At 33.4% G+C, this 4862-nt stretch overlaps 1 protein-coding gene across 1 annotated transcript in view; it reads left to right on the top strand.

Moving 5' to 3' along the window:
- The window catches only part of LOC102245006 (chromosome unknown open reading frame, human C10orf11), a 1043798-nt gene extending 1039489 nt beyond the window's left edge, over positions 1-4309 (top strand). The window contains exon 8 of the mRNA XM_005864646.2: positions 3846-4309. The gene's annotated coding sequence lies outside the window, so the exon portion shown is untranslated. The remainder of the gene's footprint in view (positions 1-3845) is intronic.
- Positions 4310-4862: the final 553 nt, after the last annotated feature.

The following is a 4862-nucleotide window of genomic DNA, read 5'->3' as shown; positions in this document are numbered from 1 at the left end:
TTCTAGATACAAGTCTTTGTCAGATATGTGTATTACAAATATTTCCCAATCATCAGCTTGTCCTTTTGATTTCTTAATAGTCTCTCAAAAACAGAAGTTCTCTCTTTTTAAAAATGTTTTCATTTTGAAATAATTTCAGACTTACAAAGAAGTTGTCAAAAAATAGCACAGAGTTTCTATATACCTTTCATCCAGCTTCCCCAAATGTTAACTTCTTATATAATTAAAATACCATTATCAAAACCAGAAAACTAACTGGACAATACTTCTAATCTACATTACTAACATTTTATTGTTTGCCCCACTAATGTCCTTTTGCTAATCCATGATCCAGGAGTTTATTAGAAGTTAATTAACTTGTTTAATGTTTTCTGAAAACAAGGTTTGTTTTCGTTGATTTTTCTCTCATGTGTGTATGTGTTTTATTTTATTAATTTTGGTTCTTACTTTATTCTTCCATTCACTTATTTTGAGTTACTTTTCTTACTTTGCTAATATGGAAAATTAGATAATTGATTTTAAAACTGTCTTCACTGATATAATTATATAAAGCAATACATTTCTTTCTAAATAATGTTTTAACTTCACCTCACACTTTTTGATATGTGGTGATTTTTATATAATTCTTTTAAAAATACTTAATAATGTCTTTTGTGATTTCTTCTTTGATTTGTGGATATTTAGAAGTGCCTTGTTTAATTTCAAAATATTTGGGTATTCTCCAGATTATTTTTGGTATTGATTTCCTATTATTTGTATGTATGTATGAGAATATATACTCTGTGACTTTGATCCTTCTAAATGTTTCAGCTTAGGTCATAGTCTAGCATGGTGGATGTTTTATGTGTACTTATAAAGAATGTGTCTACTGCTATAGTTGGTACATTGTCCTATAAATGTCAACTAATAGAAGTTGCTTTATACTTTTGTTTGGCTTTTATGCCTTTGTGGATTCTATCTATACATTAAAATTAATTACAAAGAGATGAATGATAAAATCTCCGACTACAATTGTGAATTTTTATATTTCCTTTGAGTCTGTGAGTTTTGCTTTATGTATTGTAAAGCTCTGTTAATAGATGCTGTGCACACATTAAGAATGATTATATACTCTGGATGCATTTGTCATTTTCAGCATTTAAGTGTCCTGCCATATTTCAGATAATATTTTTCATCCTGAAAACTACTTTGTTATTAATATAGCTATCTCAGTGTTTGTATGATTTATCTTTTTTCCTCCTCTTACTTTTAACCGATGTCTTTGTATTTAAATTTGTTCCATTTATAGCATATAGGTGCTTCTTGCTCTTAAAATGTTGAGCAATCTCTGCCTTCTAATGGAGTGTTTAGCGAATATAGATGTAATAAAATTATCAGTATATTTGGTTTTTATTCTACCATCTGGCTGTTTGCTTTCTATTTGTACTATTTTTTCTGTGTTTACATTGTCTTTTCTTGCCTTCTTAATGATTCATTTAGTAGCTTTAGTATTCCAACTTATCTTTTTATTCTAGGGTTTACAATAAATAATGTTCAACTTATATAGTATGTCTTTAATATTACTTCCAATGAAAGTCTCACCTTCACACAGTATGCATCCATTCCCACCATCATCCTTTGTACTATTACAAAATGTCATATATCTTATTTCTACATATTTGTAAAATGCATAATACATTTTTAACAGCCAATTATCTTTTAAAGAAATTTTAAGAATAAGGAAAAGGCTTCATACACATATTTTTATAATTCCCATAGTTACCGTTTTCAGTGTTTTTTATTTCTTGGTCTAAATCTGAGTGTGTGTGTTTTTTTAAACATTATTCTTTAGCATGAGAAACTTCCTTTAACATTTCTTGTAGTGTGGCATTGATTGCAATAAACTCTCTCAGTTTTTGCTTTTTTAGAAATGGCCTTATTTAACCTTCATTTGTGAAGAATATTTTCACTGGATATAGAGTTGTGGGTTGACACTTTTTCCCTTTTAGCATGTTAAATATGTCATTTCACTGTGCTCTGTCTTGCATCATTTCTGATCTGTGGTCATTCTAATCTCATCCTTCTGTATATGATGAGGCTTTGTTTTCTGGCAGCTTTTAAGATTTTTCTCTTTATTACTGGCTTTCAGCAACTTGATTATGATGTGCTGTGGCTTCTTTTTATTTATTCTGTTTGGAGTTTGTTGTCCATCTCAAATCTGTCGGGTTTATAATGTACATCGAAATTAGAAAATTTTAGCTATATTTTTTAGTTTTAGAAATTCATTTTTCCAGATTGCCATTTTTAAACTTCTCTTTTCAAATTGGTTTATTACCTATATAGTTCATGGGGTTTAATTTTTCTATCTGTTGTACTTGCTAAATCTCATTATGATTTTTTATTTATAATTCTCCTCCTCCTTGTCTTCCTTCTTCTCTTCCTTTTCCTCCTTTGTATTGATTTTTTTATTTTTTGCCATGGTAAGACTTGATACTCTATTCTATAGAATAATTATTTGGGGCAAATTTAAATTTTGCCTTTGCTAAGACTCTGTGGGTATCACTAATCCCAGAGCAGATACTATGCTTGTTATCTGCTTGAAATCTCTTTCTTAGAAGTGGAGTGTGAATTCTAACTCCATATCTTCCGCTGCCTAGACTTGGATTTCCAATTTTGTGTGGATAAATCTTATATCACATATTATTCAGAGCGGTTAGTTGGATTCCAATCAGGTTCTCCCAGGCTCAGAGCCTTACTCAGGAGGTCAAGGTCACTTCATTGTGTCTAAGGGCCTTGATCTTAAAACTTCCTCCCCTAGGCATTTATTTTATAACCAAATCTGCTGCCCCTATACCAGTAGGCCACTTTCCTTTTATTTTCATACTTAGCTATGGTTTTGAATTTTTTTTTTCTGTTTTTGAAAGCTGCAAGCTTTCCTTTCCTACTTTCAAGCTCGTGTGTGTGTGGTCTATTACTGCATAATGTTTACAGTGGTTAGAATTTCTTTCATGAGCTATATTAACTGAAATTCTTACATGTCTTCATTATTAAATATGAATAGAAAACCAAAGATCATGAAATATTTGAAGAATGAAATATGACAAGAGATTGATTCTAACATAAACAAAGTTTTCAAAGGAAATAGAGATATTAAATAATAAAGAAAAACAGACCAAAACCTTTATTTATTCACTCAGAGACATGTAAGCTAATACTGCATTCACAGCATCACAGAGTCCTATGAGAAAGGAAGAGTCAGAGAACAAGAATGAGATCTTGATGATTACAATAACCTGCCAAAGCAAAAACAAACTGCAGTCGAAAAATTGGGTTGAAGGATTTAAAGAAAAACATTTCCAAGATACCTTTCTCTGTAAAGTAGAATGGAAATAAGTAGAGACAAAAATATGACAGAAAAGATAAGTGACACAAGACTTATGCAAGAGGCATAACAGTCAAGAATAGAAGTTATAGAAGGAAAAGATAGAGAAAGTGAATGAAAACTATCAAAGAGATAATGGAACATGATTTCGAAGAGCTAAAAGATATGATAAATGATAAATGGAAAAATCATTGTTAAATTTCAGAACACTAAGGATAAAGAGCTAAACACTTGCAGAGATGAAATAAATAAATAAATTAGATAAATGTGATACCTCTGTAGGATTGACCTGCTATCATTATAGTGAATGCTAGGTTATAGTAGAAAAAATACTTTCAAAGTTCTGATGAAAATTATTTTCAACTTGGAATTCTATACTCTGCCAAAGTCTGAAAAAAATGTAAGACCAAAGTAAAGATATTTTAAGACATGAAACAGGTAGAAATCTGTTCCACACAATGACCCATTCTTTTTTTTTTCCTAGGTCAGCGATGGAAAACAGCCTTTGCTTAGACGTATTCAGCTAAGCTAAAGAAAATTGCATTTCTCTGCCTCCCTTGCAGCTATGGATGGCTAATGATCAAGTTCTGTCCAATGACTTATAGTAGACTAGAGGCCTGGTGCATGAAATTCATGCACAAGGGAGAGGGGTCCCTCAGCCCCGGCCTGCACCCTCTCACAATCCAGGACCCCTCAGGGTATGTCCAACTGCCAGTTTAGAGGATAATAGTGTTGGGCATAAGATTTGCCCATAACTGGCAGTCAGACATCCCTCTCACAATCCAGGACTGCTGGCTCCTAATCACTCACCTGCCTGCCTGCCTGATCACCCCTAACCACTCTGCCTGCCTGCCTGATTGCCTCTAACTACTCGCTTGCCTACCTCATGGCCCCTAACCCCTCTGCCTGCCTGCCTGATTGCCCCTAACCACTCTCCTGCCTGCCCGATCTCCCCTAACTGCTTGCCTGCCTGCCTGATCACCCCTAACCGCCTCTGCTTTGGCCCCCACCATGGCGGCTTCATCCAGAAGGACGTCCAGAATGACATCTGGAAGGTCGTTTGGCTGTTTGGTCTAATTAGCATATTGTGCTTTTATTATTATAGATGTGTTGTGAAGGGGCTGCAAGGAGATACTCATAAAAGAGAGAGATTGTTTCCTGCTTATTCTTTCTTCTGATTTGTAGGCATGGTAGCTGGAGTTCTAACATTCATTTTGACTTGATTGGATTCCTTGAGAATGAAAGCCATGGAGGAGGATAATGAAAAAGAAAGATGAAAACCATGTTTCTGATGACAAATCAGCCCACCATGGCCCCTCTGTACTGCCAAATTTCTCCTTGTAATGGAAAAATAAAATTTTATCTTTCTTATGTTACATTTATTATTAATTATTCTCTTAGATGCAGCTACAGTTAATCCAAACTGACACAGAAAGCTACTTGAAGATATATATCAATAGATGACAAATTGGATTTTATTTTTGCATTCAGTTGCCCATGT

This window comes from Myotis brandtii, unplaced genomic scaffold (assembly GCF_000412655.1).
Source record: "Myotis brandtii unplaced genomic scaffold, ASM41265v1 scaffold190, whole genome shotgun sequence".
In the NCBI taxonomy this organism is placed as follows: domain Eukaryota; kingdom Metazoa; phylum Chordata; class Mammalia; order Chiroptera; family Vespertilionidae; genus Myotis; species Myotis brandtii.
This window is presented reverse-complemented; position numbering and strand designations above follow the sequence as displayed.